This window comes from Pelophylax lessonae, assembly GCF_965119305.1.
Source record: "Pelophylax lessonae genome assembly, chromosome: 3".
NCBI classification, from domain to species: Eukaryota; Metazoa; Chordata; class Amphibia; order Anura; family Ranidae; genus Pelophylax; species Pelophylax lessonae.
In genome coordinates this window covers 427,256,859-427,282,110 of record NC_138770.1, presented here as the reverse complement: position 1 = coordinate 427,282,110, position 25,252 = coordinate 427,256,859, and the positions used below count along the sequence as shown (strand labels likewise).

The 25,252-nt window shown below is 41.3% G+C and overlaps 1 protein-coding gene across 1 annotated transcript in view; it reads right to left on the bottom strand.

Moving 5' to 3' along the window:
* The window catches only part of TMEM200A (transmembrane protein 200A), a 213,877-nt gene extending 197,988 nt beyond the window's left edge, over positions 1-15,889 (bottom strand). The window contains exon 1 of the mRNA XM_082249094.1: positions 15,566-15,889. The gene's annotated coding sequence lies outside the window, so the exon portion shown is untranslated. The remainder of the gene's footprint in view (positions 1-15,565) is intronic.
* Positions 15,890-25,252: the final 9,363 nt, after the last annotated feature.

Below are 25,252 nucleotides of genomic sequence, written 5' to 3'. Positions count from 1 at the left end.
GTATTTAAACCACTTGAGCTCCGGAAAGGTTTTACACCCTTCATGACCAGGACATTTTTGCTATTCAGCACTGCATTACTTTGCGCTGTCATGGAATGCTGTATTCAAATGAAATTTTGCATTTATATAATTTTTTTCACACAAATAGTGCTTTCTTTGGTGATATTTTATCACCACTGTTTTTATATATATATATATATATATATATATATATATATATATAATCGAATTTGAAATAAAAATTTTTTTTGCTTTCTGCTAAAAAGAAAACAAACCCCCCCCCCCAAAAAAAAAAAAAAAAAAAAAAAAAAATATATATATATATATATATATATATATATATATATAAGTATGCATAACACATACTTCAATTACAGTGTAATTTTACATGAACATGCTCAAAATGTAGTCACCCCCTCCCTTTTATAGTCATAACCTGCTACTGCTTAAGATTATCCCATTTCTGACTTATGCAAAGTCTGACCTGGATATTTATGTATTTAAGCTGTCTTTTATACATTATACAACTTGATATTGAACAAAAAAAAAGTTTTCTTTCACTGAAAACCTGTACCTTTTATAAAATCCAGGAGAGTTATATTTGTGTTAATTTAAGGTGTAATGTTTTGCAAAAGTCCTTTTCATGTGAACTTTCTTTTTTTTTAAATTAATATTCTGCCCCAACAGGAACTGATGCAACTCAGAAAGAATTAAAGGCAGTGGGTCAGCATAATACCAGGTAATTAGCTTTTTCAGAAGAAGGTCAGAAATGACAGTTATGGCAGGTTTGCTTAAAAGTGAGATACTGAATTACGGTACTTCAAAGTTCATAGAAAACGTACTTTCCTGACAGACTCCATGGCAGCATACGTATCGGGTTTGGCCCCGCCTCCAAACCTACCCATAGGACCTCACTCCCATAAATCTTTGCTCCTGTTCAGCACACGTGTTCTTTTTTTGTCCTCCAAAGGATTACCTGATATCCTACCTGAAGATGGATTCCGGGTGATGGATGGCTCTACCAGTCGGGTATGGAGCTCTCCAATAAGCCCCAGCTGCTGCGGGGTATGGAGTAGGGGCGAAGATGTAGCAGCCTTGGCCAAAAAGCCCAGCTGCTGCGGGTGGCCGGTACCCTTGAAGAGATAAGTCCGGTGTGCATCCATCCCTGGTGGTCTGCGGTTCGTGAGTACACTCCATGGCAGCTATTTTATATGCTTGTATTGCCTGCTTTTGTATTTGTCTCTTACCTGGTCTTTCCTGCCTTCCCTGGTGGCTAGTGGTCCGGGGCCGGTCAGCGGTTCACTTCCTGACCGGCCGCCGGTGCGGTACGCTACTGCGCATGTGCGGCGCCTCGAGAACGAGGCTTGGCTCTCGCGCGTGCGCAGTAGGAGCTCGGCGCATGCGCAGTGAGTCGGCGTCAGTGGCGATCGCTGATGACGTCACCAGGCGCCATATTTAAACCCCAGAACTGTCAGCAGTGTTGTGTTTATACACACTGCTGATACTGGGTGTTCTATACTCCGCATCTGATCGGTTTTTGGACGCCTGCTGTTCGCTGCCGCTCTGCCTGCTAACCTCTGGTTCTTGGTGAGTACTGGCCCCAGTTTGGGAGCGCCCCCCCCCCCCTCCTCTTTTGCTGGTTTTCTGACATTGCTGTCCGGCTCATTCTTGTAGGTCAGCATCAGAATGGAAGCTACTTTGCCCTCCGGTGGTCAGCCCGCCCCTAACAGGTATTTGGGGCTTCTTGGTGGGGTTGTGGGTTATAGGGGGTGGGGGTAGGAACTCAAGTGTTCCTAGCTTCCTGTCTGTTTTTTTCTGTTTTTTCTCTTGTTCACAGCCCTCCTCGTTCAGAGACTAGGCACTCTTCTCAAAGAAGTGAAAGGCGCTCGAGCTCTCGCCACCGGCACTCTACAGGAAAGTCCAGTTCGGGCTCACATCATCAAAAATCGTCTACTTCAGCCAGCCACGCACGGAGACCTGACAAAGCAGGTTGCAGAGGCTGTGGCGCTAGTGTCCCGGAGAGGAAGCTTTTCTGTGATAGATGTTTCTCCCAGGCTGCGGGAGAAAGGGATACTTCCGATCAACGCATTGAGGCTTTGGTCAAGAGAGTGGTTAAGGACTCTTTGGCAGAGTTGGGTGTCAGTCGTTCTCAAGACACTGCAACGGCTTCCCCAAGCCCCTCCCCTGTAGCACTACAGGTACAGGAAGATTTCGAGTCGGCCCACACAAGCCATCAGTCGATGCTCTTGTCAGGTAGCGACTCTGAAGATGAGGATCCCTGCTTGGGTTTTGAATATACCTTGGTGCCTTCCCTGGTTAAAGCGGTCAGAGAGACCTTAAATTGGGAAGAGTCAGCTGTTCCCCCTCCCAAGCAGAAGAAGTACTTTAAACAGCTCAATAAGGAGCGTGTTAATTTTCCCTTCCTGGGAGAGTTGGGTGAAAACATCTTGGAGGAGTGGAGAAAGGTGGAACGAAAGAATTCCTTAGTATCCAAGATGGCTAAACTTTACTCCTTCAAAGAGGATGATGTGAAACATCTTGAGTCTCCTCCCCTAGTTGACGCAGCAGTCATGAGACTGGTCAAGCACGTGACCCTTCCCTTAGAGGATACGGTCTCATTTAAAGACCCGTTGGACCGAAGGATGGACTCTGATTTGAAAAGAATCTACCTTACAGCAGGTATGGCCTGTAAGCCAGTCCTGGCTTTAGCTGCTCTATCCAAAGCCATGGAGTCTTGGGCTGATGTGGTAGACGAATCAGTCAGATCGGTTTCGGAGGAGGTGGCCAGAAGCGCTCCAATCCAGGAGCTTAGGCTGGGCGCGTCGTTCCTTGGGGAGGCTTCCATAGACCTGATCCGTCTGTTGGCAAGAGTTATGCTGTCCTCGGTCACAGCTAAGAGAGCTCTTTGGCTCCGCCCTTGGGTGGCGGATCCGGCATCAAAGCAAGATTGGTGCCGTATTCCCTTTGAGGGGTCCTCCCTTTTCGGGAATAAACTTGACGAGGCCATAACCCGGGCTACAGGCGGTAAGTCTGGGTTTCTTCCCCAGGATCGGCGCCAGTTCAACGTCAAGAAAGGACAGCCTACCAGAAAATTTGTGCCTGACCGGGCCAGGGAAGCTCGTTCTTATAGACCTGGTCGGGAGTTCAACCGGAACTGGAGATCCAGACAGTCTTCCAGGAAGACGACAAAGAATGTCTCCTCGGGGGACCGTGAGCCCACTAAGTCCTTTTGAAGGTGGGCCCGCTCAGACATGTCGGGTGGGTGCGCGTCTACACTCCTTCCGACATGTCTGGGCGGCTTCGATTCAGGACCCCTGGGCCGTCAGGACGGTGTCCTCAGGCCACAAGTGGGTCTTCAAGGAGAGGCCAGGCTCAAGGTTCCTGCCTACTGCCATTCCATTCCTAGAAGAAAGGCGTCAGATTTTGTTTTCTTACGTCGAAGCTCTCATTGCTCAAGGGGCTGTCATCTCCGTTCCAGAGTCCGAGCGAGGCCAAGGAATATATTCTCCGCTCTTTCTGGTCCAAAAGAAGAACGGATCATGGAGACCAGTAATAGATTTGACCTTCTTGAACAAATTCATAAAAAAAGAAAGGTTCAAAATGGAGACCCTGTTGTCCATACAGCAGTCAGTCCAGCCGGCAGATTGGATGGTGTCCATCGACTTGAAAGACGCCTACTTTCATGTCCCTGTGGACGAAGATTTTCAAAGGTTTCTCCGGTTCGAAGTGGGAGGATTACATCTTCAGTTTATCTGTCTCCCATTCGGGCTCTCAACATCTCCACGGACCTTTTCAAAAATCTTATTGGCCGTGGTAGCCCTACTGAGATTGAAAGGTATCCGTCTTCACCACTATTTGGACGATCTCCTCCTGTTGTCCCAAGACAGAGACCAACTATTAGTTCATCTGGAGCAGGTCGTGTCCACTCTCCAGAAGTTTGGTTGGTTACTCAACAAGGAGAAGAGTCACCTGATTCCAACTCAGTCCCTGATCTACTTGGGCGCTCTGTTCGACACAGAGAAGGCGACTATCTCTCTTCCAGAGGAAAAGATAGGGACACTTCGGGACAGGATTCGCTTTGCCCTCTCATCCTCTCATCTTCAGGCACGTCAATGCCTGAAGGTGATCAGGACTATGGTCGCAGTAGTCCCCATGGTGAAGTGGGCCCTGTGGAGGATGAGACCCTTTCAGAAGGGATTCCTTCAGCAATGGGATACGTGGCATCTGGATCAACGCATCTTCTTAACCCCTTCAATGAGAGCGAGTCTCCCCTGGTGGTTATGCAGAGACCACCTGCTGAACTGCCACTCTCTGGAGCCAGCTCCGTGGGTAGTGGTTACCTCGGACGCCAGCAACATAGGCTGGGGTGCCCACTGTCTGTCGGAGGTGGCACAGGGCAGGTGGGAGTTTTCCACTCGAGGAATAGTATCCAACATACTAGAACTCCGAGCAGCATTCCAAGCTCTTCGAGCATTTTCTCACCTGACAAAAGACCAACCTGTCATGCTGCGTCTGGACAACACCTCAGCAGTGGCATACATCAGGAAACAAGGGGGAACACGCAGCTGGTCCCTATTGAGGGAAGTGGAGCCGATTATGTCCTGGGCACAGAAAAATCTCTCGAATCTTTCAGCGGTTTATGTTCCAGGAGTCCAGAATGTCAAAGCAGACTTCTTGTCCAGAGTGGATCTGGACAACAACGAGTGGTCCCTTCACAAGGAAACGTTCGACTGGATCCTAACATTGGGGCTCTCTCCAGAGGTAGACCTCTTCGCCTCCCCCTGCAATCACAAACTGCCGAGGTACTATTCAAGATTCAGAGATCCACAAGCATCAGGGATAGATGCACTCTCGGATCAGTGGAGATTCCACAGGGCATACGCCTTCCCACCAATTCCGATTGTGTTACAGTTTCTTCGGAGACTCAGGTCGGAGCCAGTGGAGGTAGTGGCGGTGATTCCCTTCTGGCCGAACAGGCCATGGTTTCCCCTTCTGACGCTACTCAGTGTCCGAGACCCAATCCCGCTACCCTTCAGACCGGATCTGTTGTCCCAGGGGTCTGTACTCCATCCGTGCCCAGACCGTCTACATCTCAGGGTCTGGATGTTGAGAGGAGGAGGTTACAGGCTTTAGGCTGTCCAGAAACGGCAATCTCGACATTGCTTAGTGCTAGAAGAAGCTCAACGAACAGGGTTTATCAGAGAATCTGGGAAAAATTTTCTGCACAGCTGACTACAAGGCCTGATCCTCAATCTTCAATTAAGATCCAGGATGTATTGAGCTTTCTCCAATCAGGACTGGACTTGCCTCTATCAGTGAGTTCGCTCAGAGTCCAGGTCTCGGCTATTTCCGCTTTTACAGGGATCTCCTGGGCCACTCATGCCCTAATTCGTCAGTTCTTCCAAGGGGCAGTGAGAATCAGACCTCAGAGAAAACCCAGGTTTCCCAAGTGGGATCTGCCACTAGTTCTGGATTTCCTGGCGAGTCAGATTCAAGACATGTCTGATTCTTTGACCATAAGAGAGCTTACACTGATAACAGTGTTTCTGGTAGCTATAACCTCAGCAAAAAGAGTGTCGGAAATTGGGTCCTTTGGGACACAAGAGCCTTTCTTAACTTTTTTTCCTGACAGAGTGGTGCTCATTCCCATGCTGGATGCGAGACCAAAAAGGACCTCTGTCTTCCATGAAAACATAGAAACAGTATTACCAACCTTTAGACAGGAAGAGGAAGAATCTTCGGTTCATCCGCTGGATGTTGGAGAGTGTATTAAGAAATATTTAGATGCCACTTCCTCTTTCAGAAAATCAGAACATCTTTTTGTTACCTTCTATGGAAAAAACAAAGGTTCAAGAGCCTCGACGAGATCCATTTCCTCTTGGATCATCCAGACCATCCAGTGGGCTTATAGGGCTAAGGGCTTGACCCCTCCAGCAGTAGTTACAGCTCATTCGACGCGGAGCATCTCTACCTCCTGGGCAGTATCCAGACATGTGGCTCCTGAAGTCATTTGCAGAGCAGCGTCGTGGTCCTCTATTAACACTTTTTTATCCCATTACTGTGTTGAGCCAGCGGCTCTTTCTTCTGTGAATTTTGGTTTGCAAGTCCTGTCTGTTTGACAAAATGCATTAAACTTTTCTGTTCAGCACCTGCCCACCCTGTGTGTACGGCGAGTTATTTCCCGATACGTATGCTGCCATGGAGTCTGTCAGGAAAACGGAAAATTTATATCAAATACTTACCGTAATTTTCCTTTCCTGATGGACTCCATGGCAGCAGGAGTTCCCTCCCGGATTTCTGTGGAGGATAGTTACAGAACACGTGTGCTGAACAGGAGCAAAGATTTATGGGAGTGAGGTCCTATGGGTAGGTTTGGAGGCGGGGCCAAACCCGATACGTATGCTGCCATGGAGTCCATCAGGAAAGGAAAATTACGGTAAGTATTTGATATAAATTTTCCGTTTTTTATAACGTTTCATTTAAAACACACTGTGAATGAACTGCTTCAAATTCACAAGTCCCCATAAAAAGTATTGCTTTGGGGGCTCTATGCCTCCCTAATACTGGAAATATCACTTTTGTGCTCTCCTGGCACATGATGTAAACGTTTTCAATTTAACCAATTCAGGCTCAGTATAGTCAGGCACCCAGTGTAGTGTATGCTGCACCTTATACTGTATCATTTTAAAATAATCATAAAGGTACTGTTGTCCCTGTTCTCTCCAGTGTCCCTTCTCTATTTCCCCACTGATATGTATTCTAAAAGTTAGATCATAGAATATTGCATATGTATGTAGCACCCTCCTAGATAGGTCCTAGGAAGGAGAGTAGTTTGCTCTGCCTGCCTAACAGGGGAGTAGCAGGTAAAAAATAACCTGCTCCATCTGCTTAACAGAGGAACCTGATCAATAGTTATGCCTGTTGCATGTGTCCATGTGTGATTCATCTGGGCTGAGGGAGTGTCCCCACTGTTTTCAACAAGGGAGACGGTTGGACAGTGGAGGAAACCCAGCCAGTGAGACACAGGCTTTGTAACTATCCCAGTGGGTTGGCACAAACAGTGGCGCATCCTGGGATATGTTATAAAAGCCAAGGGCACATGTGACAGGGGGTATTTGGGCGGGAATCCAGGTCCCAGGAGGAGGGTGATGGCTGTCTCTCCTCCTGTCTGTATGGAAGGTGGTCACAGGCGGTTGGCCTAGTGAGCCAGAAGTGTGGTGCTGAGCCAGGAGGTCCAGTGGATGCTGACAAGTGGAGTTGGAGGCAACCTTGGGAAAAACAGTGTCTTTAAGTACCGGGAAGTTTGCCAGTGGTCTGCCCAGGAACGGGAACACTCCAGTGGAGAGTCGGTGGACAGGGGCTAGTACGCACAGAAAGTGAGAAAGGGGGTGCCAAGTTAGTACTCTGAAGAGAAACTATAACAGGATCATATTCTTTATCTTCACTTCAGTGACAAGGTGAAGCAGCAGCGTTGCCGCACACTACAGCTAGTTGTGCTCAGATGTGTGCATAGTTCACAGTTGGAGTATCCCACTCATCCCTTCTCCTATCCCAATTCCAAATAAAACACAAAAAAACAAATCCCCTGGACTGTTCAATGTCTGAGCCATACATCTAAAGTGATACGTTTCTACAGACTGTTGCTACGGGTAACCCAGAGGAATCCAGAAAGTGCAATTCTTAGCAGTCCTCTAGGGGGCAGTGCTACATGTAGCACAAAGTTACATAGTTAGTCTAGTTGAAAAAAGACACAAGTCCATCCAGTTCAACCAAAAGAAGGAAAAAAAAAATATATACAATCCTATATATACACAATCCGATACCCACAGTTGATCCAGAGGAAGGCAAAAAAACCCCAGCAAAGGCATGATCCAATTTGCTCATGCAGGGGACAAGCTTCCTTCCTGATCCCCCAAGAGGCAATTGGATATTCCCTGGATCAACGTTACCTATAAATATTAGTATTCAGTTTTATTATGTGTCTCTAGGAAAGAATCCAGGTCTTTTTTAAAACAATCTACCGAGCTGGATAGAACCAGCTCTTGAGGGAGTCTATTCCACATTTTCACAGCCCTTACTGTGAAGAAGCCTTTCCATATTTGGAGATGACATCTCTTTTCCTCCAGAGGTAAAGAGTGCCCCCTTGTCCTCTGTGATGATGACCTTAAAGTAAATAACTCAACACCAAGTTCACTACATGGACCCCTTATGTATTTATACATGTTGATCATATCCATCCTTACTCTCCTCTTCTCAAGAGAGAATAAATTCAGTTCCTCTAATCTTTCCTCATAGCTGAGCTCCTCCATGTCTCTTATCAGTTTGGTTGCCCTTCACTGCACTTTCCCCAGTTCCCCCATATCAACCCGACATATCTGATGTTCATTGTTATTTCTCCCTCCCATCCCCACTGGAGAATGGAGATACCTGTAAGATGATTGGCTTCTGTAGTATACTTCTATCTATAAGACTGCCCCTACCCTGCACTGCAAGGGTTAAAAGAGAACTATGGGCAACAATTTTTTGGCCATACTTCTCTTCTGGATCACAGGAGTGCAGTTACATGGCTAAAGCCTGCTAAAACACCCCTTTGGATGACATCACAGAGTTACTCCAGTTTCTGGAAGGATCCAGAAATATGTTGGGATCTACCTGGATTCCTGATTGACAGCTTGCTCAGCCTCTCAGCAGCCTTCCCCAGCCGCTCCCAACCCCTCCCCAGCCCAGTGCTCTTATGAGTGCTGGAGGGACAGAGCCGAAAAATGTGACATAGTCGGTTATGTGATCAGTTCTTGAGTTTAGAGCTGATGGGGGACAGATGCAGCATCCTTGTTGCAGCAAGGAGGTGAGTATGAATGTTTGTTTTGTTTTTTTTCTATAGTCATACTTAGCCTTTAAAGTCTAATTTAGTGCTAGAATACTGGAAAAATAATTTTTATTTACCCAATCCTCTGCTCCCCCAGCAACCAGTGCTCTCCCCTCCGCAGCACTTCAGCAGTAAACTGTCCCATGGCATGGACCCTGCATTTTACTTTATGACTTTAGAGGGCATGCGACTGCTGGAGCATAGGGGAGAAGAGGCTGTAGGGACCAGTCTAGCAGTGTGCAGAGACCCTGGGGTGTGGGGAATTGGGTAAGTAAAAAGGCTTTTTCCAGTATCCTAGACCTAAACAAACATTTAACTTTGCACTATGGGAGCAGCCCCACTGTAAGGCTTGGTTCTGAAGAAATGACGTCATCGGCTGCATGCAATGTAAATATCTCCTGAACAGTGCATGTTTAGGAGATACAGTGCCTTGCGAAAGTATTCAGCCCCCTTGAACTTTACGACCTTTTGCCACATTTCAGGCTTCAAACATAAAGATATAAGACTGTAATTTTTTGTGGGACACAATCATGAAGTGGAACAAAATTTATTGGATATTTCACAACTTTGTTAACAAATAAAAAACTGAAAAATTGGGTGTGCAAAATTATTCAGCCCCTTTACTTTCAGTGCAGCAAACTCTCTCCAGAAGTTCAGTGAGGATCTCTGAATGATCCAATGTTGACCTAAATGACTAATGATGATAAATAGAATCCACCTGTGTGTAATCAAGTCTCCGTATAAATGCACCTGCACTGTGATAGTCTCAGAGGTCCGTTTAAAGTGCAGAGAGCATCATGAAGAACAAGGAACACACCAGACAGGTCTGAGATACTGTTGTGGAGAAGTTTAAAGCTTGATTTGGATACAAAAAGATTTCCCAAGCTTTAAACATCCCAAGGAGCACTGTGCAAGCCATAATATTAAAATGGAAGGAGTATCAGACCACTGCAAATCTACGAAGACCTGGCCGTCCCTCTAAACGTTCAGCTCATACAAGGAGAAGACTGATCAGAGATGCAGCCAAGAGGCCCATGATCACTCTGGATGAACTGCAGAGATCTACAGCTGAGGTGTGAGACTCTGTCCATAGGACAACAATCAGTCGTATACTGCACAAATCTGGCCTTTATGGAAGAGTGGCAAGAAGAAAGCCATTTCTTTAAGATATCCATAAAAAGTGTCGTTTAAAGTTTGCCACAAGCCACCTGGGAGACACACTAAACATGTGGAAGAAGGTGCTCTGGTCAGATGAACCCAAAATCAAACTTTTTGGCAACAATGCAAAACGTTATGTTTGGCGTAAAAGCAACACATCACCCTGAACACACCATCCCCACTGTCAAACATGGTGGTGTCATCATGGTTTGGGCCTGCCTTTCTTCAGCAGGGACAGGGAAGATGGTTAAAATTGATGGGAAGATGGATGGAGCCAAATACAGGACCATTCTGGAAGAAAACCTGATGGAGTCTGCAAAAGACCTGAGACTGGGACGGAGATTTGTCTTCCAACAAGACAATGATCCAAAACATAAAGCAAAATCTACAATGGAATGGTTCACAAATAAACATATCCAGGTGTTAGAATGGCCAAGTCAAAGTCCAGACCTGAATCCAATCGAGAATCTGTGGAAAGAACTGAAAACTGCTGTTCACAAACGCTCTCCATCTAACCTCACTGAGCTTGAGCTGTTTTGCAAGGAGGAATGGGCAAAAATTTCAGTCTCTCGATGTGCAAAACTGATAGAGACATACCCCAAATGACTTACAGCTGTAATCTCAGCAAAAGGTGGCGCTACAAAGTATTAACTTAAGGGGGCTGAATAATTTTGCACGCCCAATTTTTCAGTTTTTGTTTGTTAACAAAGTTTGAATTATCCAATAAATTTTGTTCCACTTCATGATTGTGTCCCACTTGTTGTTGATTCTTCACAAAAAATTACAGTTTTATATCTATTTGTTTGAAGCCTGAAATGTGGCAAAAGGTCGCAAAGTTCAAGGGGGCCGAATACTTTCGCAAGGCACTGTATTTACAATACCTATAGATAAGCCTTATTATAGGCTTACCTATAGGTAAAAACTCTAAAGATAAGTTTACAACCACTTTAAAGTCTATGGGCACAAGTAGGATAAAAGTTGCTTTAAAGTAGAATAGGAAACTTTCCAAAAGACGGAGTGACTTCAGTAGTGCTAATTAAGACAGCTCTCATTGACTAACATGGGATTTCACATGTCATGCGACCTGGGGGGTCTCACAAGTCGAATCCCAAGTCACGGCAGTGTGAACCGAGCCTAAAGGAGAATTTTTGTTTTCCCCCGAGAAAGGCTTTAAAAACCGAAGAAAGAAGTATACTTTGAAGCTGAATTCCAAGATTAGCAAATAATATGTGTTGGTGTGCGTTGTGTATTTTTTCCAGATCTGTGCAGCAATCTAGTGCAGTAATTTCTTATAATAAAGTCTGGTCACTGCTGCTTGCTATCTTTGTGCAGGGTCTTGTATGCACCCCTCCTGTAGTTTTCTGCACACAGCCTGTATTTGGTGGACCTACAGTTTCCGTCTCATAGCTCTGCTCTCTGCACAGGTTATTGTATGTACAGACAGTGCCAATCTCACTGATTCTTTTACAAGCTAAAGACGTTGGCCTGCAAAGGTGTTTGGTGGCCACAAAGTGGATTCATATCCTTCATGCCTATTGAGGAAGATATTTAAATGAAAGCTTTTGTGCTTGGAATTCATTTAAAAGTCATCTGCCCTCAGTTTTGCTAGTATAGACCACCTTGCATCCTTAGTGGCTTTCAAATCACATGCAGATATTTTTTTTTTATTTTTTTAGCAAAAGAATATATATATATATATATATATATATATATATATATATATATATATATATACTAAACACATTGCTAAACCCTTGCAATTGAAGTGTAAATGTTAACCTACAACTACAAAATGAATCCATTGCACCTTTGTCACTATCTATCATGATAACCTTCCTGCCCCAGAAAATGAATTATTGGCATCTGTGGTAAGAAAGCAGCGAAGTGTAATTCCATTATTAAATCTCTACTCACATTGCCAGAGAGCTATAAATAGCACATTATTATTTCATATCACAATACCTGAGAGTACAGCTAATGAGTCTGAAGAGAGGGTATTCCACATTTATGTCCGGAAAAAACTAAAGCCTTGACAAAGTGGACTTTGATTCCGTAGGAAGACCCTGATTGTAAAATATATTTATATATATATATACACAGAGATAGATAGATAGATGTGTATATATATATATATATATATATATATATATATATATATATATATATACAGTATGTATACGGTATAACACACACATATATATATATATATATATATATATATACAGTATGTATACGGTATAACACACATATATATATATATATACAGTATGTATACGGTATAACACACACATATATATATATATATATATATATATATATATATATATATATATATACAGTATGTATACGGTATAACACACATATATATATATATATATATATGTATATATATATATGTGTGTGTTATACCGTATACATACTGTATATATATATATGTGTGTTATACCGTATACATACTGTATATATATATATATATATATATATATATATATATATATATATATATATATATATATATATATATATACGGTATAACACACATATATATATATATATATATATATATATATATATACTGTATATATATATATACACAGTATCTCACAAGAATGAGTAGACCCCTCACATTTTTGTAAATATTTTATTCTATCTTTTCATGTGACAACACTGAAGAAATGACACTTTGCTACAATGTAAAGTAGTGAGTGCATAGCTTGTATAACAGTGTAAATTTGCTGTCCCCTCAAAATAACTCAACACACAGCCATTAATGTCTAAACCCCCTGGCAACAAAAGTTAGTACACCCCTAAGTGAAAGTCAAATTAGAGCCCAAAGTGTCAATATTTTGTGTGGTCACCATTATTTTCCAGCACTGCCTTAACTCTCTTGGGCATGGAGTTTACCAGAGCTTCACAGGTTGCCACTGGAGTCCTCTTCCACTCCTACATGGCTACATCACAGAGCTGGTGGATATTAGAGACCTTGGGCTCCTCCACCTTCCGCTTGAGGATGCCCTATAGATGGTTGATAGGGTTTAGGTCTGGAAACATGCTTGGCCAGTCATTCACCTTTATCCTCAGCTTCTTTAGCAAGGCAGTGGTTGTCTTGGAGATGTGTTTGGGGTCGTTATCATTTTGGAATACTGCCCTGCAGCCCAGTCTCCGAAGGGGGGAGGGGATCATGCTCTGCTTCAGTATGTCACAGTACATGTTGACATTCATGGTTCCCTCAATGAACTGTAGCTCCCCATTGCCGGCAGCACTCATGCAGCCCCAGACCGGCAGCACTCATGCAGCCCCAGCCCCAGACCATGACACTCCCACCACCATGCTTAACTGTAGGCAAGACACACTTGTCTTTGTACTCCTCAGCTGGTTGCTACCACACACGCTTGACACCATCTGAACCAAATACGTTTATCTTGGTCTCATCAGACCACAGGACATGGTTTCAGTAATCCATGTCCTTAGTCTGCTTGTCTTCAGCAAGGTGGAGGAGTGTAAGGTCTCTAACATCCACCAGCTCCGTGATGTCATCATGGAGGAGTGGAAGAGGACTCCAGTGGCAACCTGTGACACTCTGGTGAACTCCATGCCCAAGAGAGTTAAGGCAGTGCTGGAAAATAATGGTGACCACACAAAATACACTTTGGGCCCAATTTGATCATTTTCACTTAGGGGTGTACTCACTTTTGTTGCCAGCGGTTTTGACATTAATGGCTGTGTGTTGAGTTATTTTGAGGGGACAGCAAATTTACACTGTTATACAAGCTGTACACTCACTACTTTATATTGTAGCAAAGTGTCATTTCTTCAGTGTTGTCACATGAAAAGATATAATAAAGTATTTACAAAAATGTGAGGGGTGTACTCACTCTTGTGAGATACTGTGTGTGTATATATATATATATATATATATATATACATATATATATTAATACATATATATACAGTGTGAGATACTGTGTGTGTATACATATATTTATATATAGATAGATATATAGATAGAAAGATAGATAGATATTACTGCTTATATATATATATATATATATATATATATATATATATATATATATATATATTGTAAACTGTATATATACAGTAAAGATAGATAGATAGATAGATAGATAGATAGATAGATAGATAGATAGATAGATAGATATTTACTGTATATATACACTTTATAATATATATATATATATATATATATATATACATATATATATATATATATATATATATATATATATAGTACCATAAATATATATACTGTGTATATGTATATATATATATATATATATATATATATAGTCTGAAAAAATAAATATATATTGTTTATATTTATTTATAAATTATATATGAATATACTAGCGAAAGCTATTAACTATATAGACAGTACATACAATCTGTGGCTTTGTATATATACACAGCAACATCTGTGTTCCTGGACTTTATTTTACGCATGTATAAGTGCAAATATGCGCATTTACTATACTGCCCATCCTCGCGTTTTTAGGAAAGAATCTTCGGTCAGGAACCTGCAGTTCACACATCAGCATAGGGGTGCATGCAGGGTGTGTCAGGTGTGCCTGGGCACACATTATCACCCTGTGTAGCACAAATTCCCCCAGTTTAAAACCCTGATATTTCAGCAAAGCCCCCTAATGGGGCTCCTTTTGTAAAAATAAATAAATAAATAAAATTGTAAATTGTTAATACAAATAAAAAACTACTGATACCATCCACTGCCCTACTGACACAAATCGCTGCCCTGCAGACACTGTCCACTGCTCTACTGACCCCGTCAGTATATATACACATGCACACACACACACATATGTATTGGAGCTTTGAGGTGCACACCCTAATGCAATAGTCTGTGCACACCTATGTACATCAGTATTGTGTGCAGGTACACATAGTTATGAGCAGATTCTAGTTGTTCCAGAGTAATTGGCAAGGATACATGTTGAATATCAGCAAATACAGTAATACAGTATAGCCCTTATGTGCTTGAATAATAAGAGAAATAACTGCTAGCAACCAATCACTGGTCTCATCACAGGAGATGTGATGTCTCCTATGGGTTACTAAGCCCATTCATTTTGCTCTTTGAACTACCATGTAATATACTGTATGTTCAAACCTGCCTATGAATGTAAATGTAATCACTACATACAGTATACAGCTGGGAACTGACAATTCCCCCAATGCGTGTGTGCTTCCTACAAATAGATTCTTGATGGAAAATCTACTGAACTGAGTTGACCTTTGTTGGCAGGACAAGAAAAGAACTACAGAAGCCATAACACAGGTGCAGAAGATGGCCGGTTCCAGGCGTCCTAGTCTGCCACCAGAAAACTTTATCTGAAATGACTTCTACTTTTCAGAAATGATAGAAAATAAAATGTGTGGAGCTGAGCAAGCGGCTTCATGTGTTCCCAAGTGACACCGTGATGTATGTAATTAGAAAATGGCACGGTGTCAGTTTGTCACATGTCCTGCGTTTCTTGTCTAGGAGAAGCAGGGTAATGGTCTCACCTGTGCGGGTGACAAGGCACCCTTCCTCCTAGCTGCTCCTCCTTGGCATCATTGGCATGGGGGGTTCCTAGCCCAAGTCCTGACACATGTTTCAGGCAGGTACAGCACCCTGTGAGTGCTAGCTGAGGATCAGTCTTTTCCAACGCCTTCTCAGCTGGGATTCATGATTGCTGAACATTCATTATCCATGATCCGATGGCCAGGCACACTTCTCTCCGCCACAAGACAGATATGTGAAATCCAGGGACAGCTTCTCAGCAAGACTTAAAGAGTACAGAGCCCAATGATAGCACTCAGTCCACTCTGCATGTCATTACTTCCAGAAAAAGACACCTTCCTTGGGGACACAAAACAGGAAATCAGCTCAGTCACATCACCAGCTAGACTAATACATAGGAAGCAAGGAACATCACACTGCATTCTTCTATCTATCTATCTATCTATCTATCTATCTATCTATCTATCTATCTATCTATCTATCTATCTATCTATCTATCTTGAAGCATCTTGTTCTTTCTTTCTTTCTTTCTTTCTATTATTGTATCTATCTATCTTTATAGGTGGGCATGTATGGATAGATAGATAGATAGATAGATAGATAGATAGATAGATAGATAGATAGATAGATAGATAGATAGATAGATAGATAGATAGATAGATAGATAATTCTCTATAATCTATCTATCTATCTATATCGAAGCATCTTGTTCGTTCGTTCGTTCTTTCTTTCTTTCTTTCTTTCTTTCTTTCTTTCGTTCTTTCTTTCTTTCATTTTATCTATCTATCTTTATAGGTGGGCATGTATGGATAGATAGATAGATAGATAGATAGATAGATAGATAGATAGATAGATAGATAATTCTCTATCTATCTATCTATCTATATCGAAGCATCTTGTTCGTTCTTTCTTTCTTTCTTTCTTTCTTTCTTTCTTTCTTTCTTTCTTTCTTTCTTTCTTTCTTTCTTTCTTTCCTTCGTTCTTTCTTTCATTTTATCTATCTATCTTTATAGGTGGGCATGTATGTATGGATAGATAGATAGATAGATAGATAGATAGATAGATAGATAGATAGATAGATAGATAGATAGATAATTATCTATAATCTATCTATCTATCTATCTATCTATCTATCTATCTATCTATACATACATACATACCCACCTATACAGATAGATAGATAGATAAAATAATAGATAGATAGATAGAAAGAAAGAAAGAAAGAAAGAAAGAAAGAAAGAAAGAAAGAAAGAAAGAAAGAAAGAAAGAAAGAAAGAACAAGGTGCTTCGATGGAGATGGATAGATAGATAGATAGATAGATAGATAGATAGATAGATAGATAGATAGATAGGTAGATAGATAGATAGATAGATAGATAGATAGATAGATAGATAGATAGATAGATATAGAGAATTCTCTATATCTATCTATCTATCTATCTATCTATCTATCTATCTATCTATCTACCTATCTATACATACATACATACATACATACCACCTATAAAGGTAGATCGATAGATAAAATAATAGACAGATAAAATGAAAGAAAGAAAGAACAAGATGCTTCGATCGGATACGAGATGGATAGATAGATAGATAGATAGATAGATAGATAGATAGATAGATAGATAGATAGATAGATAGATAGATAGATAGATAGATAGATAGATAGATAGATAGATAGATAGATAGATAATTCTCTACATCTATCTATCTATCTATCTATCTATCTATCTATCTATCTATCTATCTATCTATACATACCCACCTATAAAGATAGAAAGATAAAATAATACATAGATAAAATGAAAGAAAGAAAGAAAGAAAGAAAGAAAGAAAGAACAAGATGCTGGAGATAGATAGATAGAGATAGATAGATTGATGGAGATAGATAGATAGATAGATAGATAGATAGATAGATAGATAGATAGATAGATAGATAGTAATGTAATTTTCTTTCTGGCTATGCCTTCATTTCTGTATTAAAAGTTGATGTAAACCTTAACAGAAAAGCATTCACTTTGTTAAAATCGTGTATATCATCAACAATTGTCATTTTCTAAAAAAAATAAATGAGTTGTGTTCAGGCTTTACGTCATCCTTTATTGAATCCCAGTGCTGCTGATCCGATGCAGCCGCTTTGCAGCCACTTCCTGTCTACATGCATTTGTATGCACGCTGCGTGTCATTTCTCAGAGCTTGGTTTCCCGAAGTTGACAACAAAGGAGCATGTCAGCCTAATTTGTGTTAAAGCAGCCACTTGTAGCCTCTGGGAAGCCTGTGCGACAGGGTGGGGAGACAGGGACAGAGCATTGTCACCCTATAATAGGAAGCGTGTGATCATGGAAGGATCCCCAGATATTATTTTTACAAAAGCTGCAGATAGAAAAACATTGAATCTTCTATGAAAGTTTAGCATTTGTCTTTCCTTTAGGTAGTGTGTACTGTGTTGTCTTTCCTTTAGGTAGTGTGTACTGTGTTGTCTTTCCTTTAGGTAGTGTGTACTGTGTTGTCTTTCCTTTAGGTGGTGTGTACTGTGTTGTCTTTCCTTTAGGTAGTGTGTACTGTGTTGTCTTTCCTTTAGGTAGTGTGTACTGTGTTGTCTTTTAGGTAGTGTGTACTGTGTTGTCTATCCTTTAGGTAGTGTGTACTGTGTTGTCTTTCCTTTAGGTGGTGTGTACTGTGTTGTCTTTCCTTTAGGTAGTGTGTACTGTGTTGTCTTTCCTTTAGGTAGTGTGTACTGTGTTGTCTTTTAGGTAGTGTGTACTGTGTTGTCTTTCCTTTAGGTGGTGTGTACTGTGTTGTCTTTCCTTTAGGTTGTGTGTACTGTGTTGTCTTTCCTTTAGGTAGTGTGTACTGTGTTGTCTTTTAGGTAGTGTGTACTGTGTTGTCTATCCTTTAGGTAGTGTGTACTGTGTTGTCTTTCCTTTAGGTGGTGTGTACTGTGTTGTCTTTCCTTTAGGTAGTGTGTACTGTGTTGTCTTTCCTTTAGGTGGTGTGTACTGTGTTGTCTTTCCTTTAGGTAGTGTGTACTGTGTTGTCTTTCCTTTAGGTAGTGTGTACTGTGTTGTCTTTTAGGTAGTGTGTACTGTGTTGTCTATCCTTTAGGTAGTGTGTACTGTGTTGTCTTTCCTTTAGGTGGTGTGTACTGTGTTGTCTTTCCTTTAGGTAGTGTGTACTGTGTTGTCTTTCCTTTAGGTAGTGTGTACTGTGTTGTCTTTTAGGTAGTGTGTACTGTGTTGTCTTTCCTTTAGGTGGTGTGTACTGTGTTGTCTTTCCTTTAGGTGGTGTGTACTGTGTTGTCTTTCCTTTAGGTAGTGTGTACTGTGTTGTCTTTCCTTTAGGTAGTGTGTACTGTGTTGTCTTTTAGGTAGTGTGTACTGTGTTGTCTTTCCTTTACGTGGTGTGTACTGTGTTGTCTTTCCTTTAGGTAGTGTGTACTGTGTTGTATTTCCTTTAGGTGGTGTGTATACTGTGTTGTCTTTCCTTTAGGTGGTGTGTATACTGTGTTGTCTTTCCTTTAGGTAGTGTGTACTGTGTTGTCTTTCCTTTAGGTAGTGTTTACTGTGTTGTCTTTCCTTTAGGTTGTGTGTACTGTGTTGTCTTTCCTTTAGGTGGTGTGTACTGTGTTGTCTTTCCTTTAGGTTGTGTGCACTGTGTTGTCTTTCCTTTAGGTTGTGTGTACTGTGTTGTCTTTCCTTTAGGTGGTGTGTACTGTGTTGTCTTTCCTTTAGGTTGTGTGTACTGTGTTGTCTTTCCTTTAGGTAGTGTGTACTGTGTTGTCTTTCCTTTAGGTAGTGTGTACTGTGTTGTCTATCCTTTAGGTAGTGTGTACTGTGTTGTCTATCCTTTAGGTGGTGTGTACTGTGTTGTCTTTCCTTTAGGTAGTGTGTACTGTGTTGTCTATCCTTTAGGTGGTGTGTACTGTGTTGTCTTTCCTTTAGGTGGTGTGTACTGTGTTGTCTTTCCTTTAGGTAGTGTATACTTTGTTGTCTTTCTTGCATACTGTAATAAATAGAAGGAACTAATGCTGGCCATACACTAGCCGAAAAAATCGTTTGAAAATCAGTCATTTGGTCCGTTCATTCGTTTTTCGTCCAGTTAATGGGCACAAATAGAAAAATCGGTTTTAACTTTTCATAGCTGAAAAATGGAAGGTACAGTTTAGAAAATTCTGCTGAACGAAAGATAAATTGAAAGGTTGATGTGTTTCTCGCCTGATCTGTTACAAAACAAAACAAAAAACGGATTCATTTATGTCCATTAAATGATATATCGGTCATTACATGATGGCACGATCGTCTGCTCTCATGGCCAAGTGTTCGTGTCTCGGAAATGATTTAGAACTATTTTTGGTATAGTGTATGGTCAGCATAAGTTTGTAGAATTTCTAGAAGCAGCTGGCAGGTTAGATAAAGTTGAGGAAATGCTTTGACAAGTGATCAGAGAGGAGTGGTCCACTTACCTGTTGTGTGAGTAGGGAGGTGAGTTGAGTGTCCACCCTCCTATAGAAGCTGCGCTGTGTAGAGCCTGCGATCGCCCATCTTCCTCCTCCGTGTACAGTAATAAGAGTAGAGCTTTCCTCTCCTGTACTGATCATTGTATGTAGAGGGAAGAGGAGGTGGGAGATGGACTGATAGGAGGAGCAGCAGAGGAGGAAGGGAGAGCTGCCTGCCACCCACATCAAGATACAACAAACATGTGCTGCTCTCTTTCCTGGAAATTCAAGACAAATCATATTATTAATAAGTGCTGCCTCTGAAAAAAATAAAAATAAATAAAAAAAGAAAAGAAAAAAGTTATTAGTAAACAGCGTTATCCTCAGGGATTGTTGTTTCCTGCGATGAACTGGGAGCCACATTAGGGAAAATCACGCAGCTTGATACAAATCTTTCCCTTTTTTTTTATTTTAAATATCAAACTCTTTTATTATTTTTAATAATAAATTGTCTAGATAGACCCTGTCAAATATTCAGCTCTTGCTCCAGTTTTCATACACCACCTACAGGGATGAATACATCAAGCAGTAATAGTAAATGCATACGAAACGCAGTCCTTGGAATATTTATAACGACAGAGAAAAAATTAGTGTACAGTGTGTTAATTAAGGGCTTTAATGGGGAATGTTACTAAGGTAACCGATTCATTCTCCTAGTTATTAGCAGTACAGTATATTTTTTTATTAACCACTTCTGGACCAGAAGGTTTTACCCCCTTAATGACCAGGCCATTTTTCTTTGCAATTCGGTACTGCGGTTTTTTAACGGACAATTTCACAGTCGTGCGACACTGTACCCAAATAGAATTTTTTTCCCCACAAATAGAGCTTTCTTTTGGTGGTATTTGATTACCTGTGCGATTTTTATTTTTTGCTCTATAAACAAAAAAAAAAAAAAAACTGACAATTCTGAAATGTTGTACCCAAATAAAATGGATGTCCTTTTTTAACCACAAATAGAGCTTTCTTTTGGTGGTATTTGATCACCTGTGCGAATTGTATTTTTTGCACTATAAACAAAAAAAGAGTGTCAATTGTGAAAAAAAAACTATATTTTATTACATTCTGCAATAAAACATTCCCCTCCCCAAAAAAAAAAAAAATTAAATATCAAATCTTTTCATCAATTTAGGCCAATTTGTATTCTGCTACATATTTTGGTAATAAAAACAAAATCCCAATAAGCGTATTTTGATTGGTTTGCGCAAAAGTTATTGCGTCTTTTTTTTTTTACTAGTAATAGCGGTGATCTGCGATTTTTAGCGGGACTGCTAAGTTGCGCCGGACAGATCGGACCCCTAACTGACATTTTTGACACTTTTGGGGGGACCAGTGACATTACTGCAGTAATACGTGCTAAAAATATGCACTGTTACTGTACTAATGACACTGGCAAGGAAGAGGTTAACACCATGGGCGATCAAAGGGTTAAGTTTGAGCCTAGGGTGTGTTTACTAACTGTCTGTATATAGGAGGATCACAGGCGCTCTGTGTTCATTCCAGAGAGAACAACGGTCCGCAGATCGTCATTCTCTCTCAGCGGGGAGCAATCGCGGGTGCCCAGGGGCAATCACGGTTGCCAGCCCCATGGGTCGGCTTCCCGGCTGCTTAATGGGGGCCGCACGCCCCCAAGAGTGCTCCTGCGAACCAACGTACCTATAGGGGGAGGAAATAAATGAGCAGATGTTCCACTTTTGGGTGGAACTCCACTTTAAGGCTCATGCTCAAGGGTGGTTTGGTTCATACAGTGTAAAAAGTTGTCATTTTTGGGTGCAAGATAGGCGCAGCTGGACACTGTTCTGAGATGTATTCGTGTTTAGGGTCCTATGCGTGGGGCGTATGTACCAAATGCAGGAATTGTTTGTGCGTTCTTTATGTAGCACCTGCTAGTGCACAAAGTTGTAAGGAAAATTTTGCTTAAATCGGTGCTCCAACCCCCCCCCCCCCCCCCCACTGAAAAAATTAAAAGTCAGCAGCTACCGTGTTTCCCTGAAGATAAGACCCATCTCTGTTTCCTAGGATGGGTGAAATATAAGCCCGACCCCAAAAATAAGCCCTAGGTAAAGTCCTTGTAGAATCATGTAACCCACGCTGTAAAAGGATTATATAATGTCCAGTGTGTGTCTTTATGTAATATTGTTGTAGAAAATATTTTTTTACAGCACCGCTGGGCACTCATGTGACCCACCGGAGCTCTCCTCCCGACTGACGCCATCGGCCCCTACCCCTGCAGTGTTCGGAGTGGGTAAGAAAAGATCCGGCGGGTCATGTGAGCACCCAGCGGCACTGGAAATAAGGTCTTTCTTGCAATGTTACAAAAAAACACACACTGGATATTATATAATCCATTTACAGAGTGGATTAAACTATTTTACAAGGACTTTAACCACTTCTGGACCGGAAGGTTTTACTCCCTTAATAACCAGACCATTTTTTTGTGATACAGCACTGAGTTAATTTAACTGACAATTGCACAGTCATGCGACGCTGTACCCTTAAAAAATTGATGTCCTTTTTTTCCCTCACAAATAGAGCTTTCTTTTGGCGGTATTTGATCCCCTCTGCGATTTTTATTTTTTGCGCTATAAACAAAAAAAGAGAGACAATTCTGAAAAAAAAAATTTTTTTTTCACTATCTGCTATATAGCATTCCCAATAAAAAAAAAACTAAAAAATCAAATTTTTTCATTATTTTAGCCCATTTTGTATTCTTTTACATATTTTTGGTAAAAAAAAAAAAAAATCCTAGTGTATATTGATTGGTTTGCGCAAAAGTTATCACGTCTACAAACTAGGGGAAAGATTTATGTAATTTTTATTTATTTATTTACTTTCACTAGTAATGGCAGCGATCAGTGATTTTTTGCGGGACTGTGAAATTGCGGTGGACAGATTGGACCCCTAACTGACATTTTTTACACTTTTGGGGGGACCCGTGAAATTACCTTGCTAAAAATATGCACTGTTACTGTAATAATGACACTGGCAGGGAAGGGGTTAACACCAGGAGCAATCAAAGGGTTAAATGTGTCCCTAGGGGGTGCTTTCACAACGTCACTTCTGGTTTACTCGGCTGCCAATGGCGACGATTTCAAAAAAGTGTCAGTATTCAAAAATTACGATTTCGGGGGTTTTGAATACTTTGAAGTGCAGAGGAGGGATTTGGGGTCTCTTAGACCCCAGATTGCTCCTGTCACTGCCTAATACTGTTTACATTCCTTGTGACAGCAATAAAGTGATCAGATTTTTTTTTTTTTTTAAACAGTGTTAAAAAATAAAATAAATAGGAAAAAAAAAGTAAAGTACCCCCTTCCCTATGAGCTCGCACACAAAAGAAAACGCATACGTAAGTCGCGCCCGCAAATGAAAACGGTGTTCAAATGACACATGTGAGGTATCGCCGCGATCGTCAGAGCGAGAGCAATAATTCTAGAAAAAGACCTCCTCTGTAACTCTAAACTAGTAACCCTTAAAAAAAATGTAAGCGTCGCCTATGGAGATTTTTAAGTACCATAGTTTGTTGCCATTCCACAAGTGTGCGCAATTTTAAACCCTAACATGTTAGGTATCTATTTACTCAGTGCAACATAATCTTTCACAATATACAAAATTAGGCTAACTTTACTGTTTCATTTTTTTAAAATTCAGTGAAATGCATGTTTTCCTAAAAAATTGCGTGTAAAAGACCGCTGTGCAAATACCACATGACAAAAAAAAATTGCAACAACCGCCATTTTATTCATAATTTTAGCCTTTGCTAAAAATATATATATAATGTTGTGGGTTCTGAGATCATTTTCTAGCAAAAAAAAACAGATTTTAGGCAACAAGTGTCAGAAATAGGCTTGGTCCTAAGTGGTTAAAGTGGGCCTCTGCGTTTAGAGATGAACATACACCATGTACACTTGCACTGTAACTATTCTCAAGTTAACTCTTGGGTCTCTGTGATAATGTAAACCTTCTCTGTAACTTGCATTTAGGAAGGACACCCTGAGCCTTGTCCAAGTCCACCTTTTCAGCATTTCAGCGTTACCTGACTTTCAGTAATGGTATGGGGTTCCACCATGCACATAGCATGGACTCCATGTGGGCACTTTACTGCAGTTCTGTACCTGTGCAGAGGCTGGGGACCGATGTGGTGTGAGTTTGCTCCCGTTGCTATGGGAGACCACTCAAAGAGAGAGTGCAAAAAACAACACGCTCCCGCAAGAGGCTATCCCCCCTATCTCAGGCACACACTTATTGACTTCTGTTTCCCTAGGTAATCCTCATGGCTTCACACTGTATTACTCTTGTATTGATGTCTTCCTAACCCAGAGTACCTTAGTGACCTGAACTATGGATTTTGTGCCAGTTACTTGCATTACTCCCCTTTCAGTCATTTCAGACCAGGTGGGAATAAGGTTTAAAAACTTTACCTGAAAAAGTGCTAAAGGCAGCAATGCAAAGTCCAACATACAGGAACATTATTCTTCCCTACATCCCTAATCCTAACTCTGGCTATGTGCGGACCCTGTGTACCTGCAGAGGTAGAGTCGATAAAAGTCCATCCGAGGCATTTTCCAGCTGTTGGTGTCTTCTGGGCAAACCCCAAGTTCTGATGACCTTTACATCACGGCAGTGGTAAGCGACTTTCTTTTTTCCTCATGGGTGCTGTTCTCCATCTCTTTCCCTTATGGGCACTGGATCTCTTGGGAACTCTCAGCTGTACCCACACGGGCCTCCCTCTTGATCTCTTCTCTCTGACTCTCCTCTCTCTCTGGACTACTGTCCCCCTTTTAAAAAAAAGGATAATTGAGTCGGACCCAGAGAAAAACCCACCAAAACCTAAGAACCGGGAAAGTATTAACACCTACCCTCTCGTCCCGGGGCAGCATCTAACTCACTATTTCCACCCATCCAACCATGAATTCATTCTTTATTTTGTTGAGAAATCACTTTGAAAAAACCATCTTGGGTAAAGGCATTTTCTTCCTGGAATTCATGTGCCCTTAACTCAGGCATGCAGGCAGCAGGACGTGCTTAGCTAAGAAAGCCTCTGATCTCAACCTCCGAATTAAAGAAAAAAAATGCCCTGGAATGTATGACCTAGAAAGTAAACATAATATACCTTCCAATCCATTTACTAATGCTAGCAGCATAAGGATTACAGATAGGTAATGTTGATAGAGATGAATAAATAAATCCC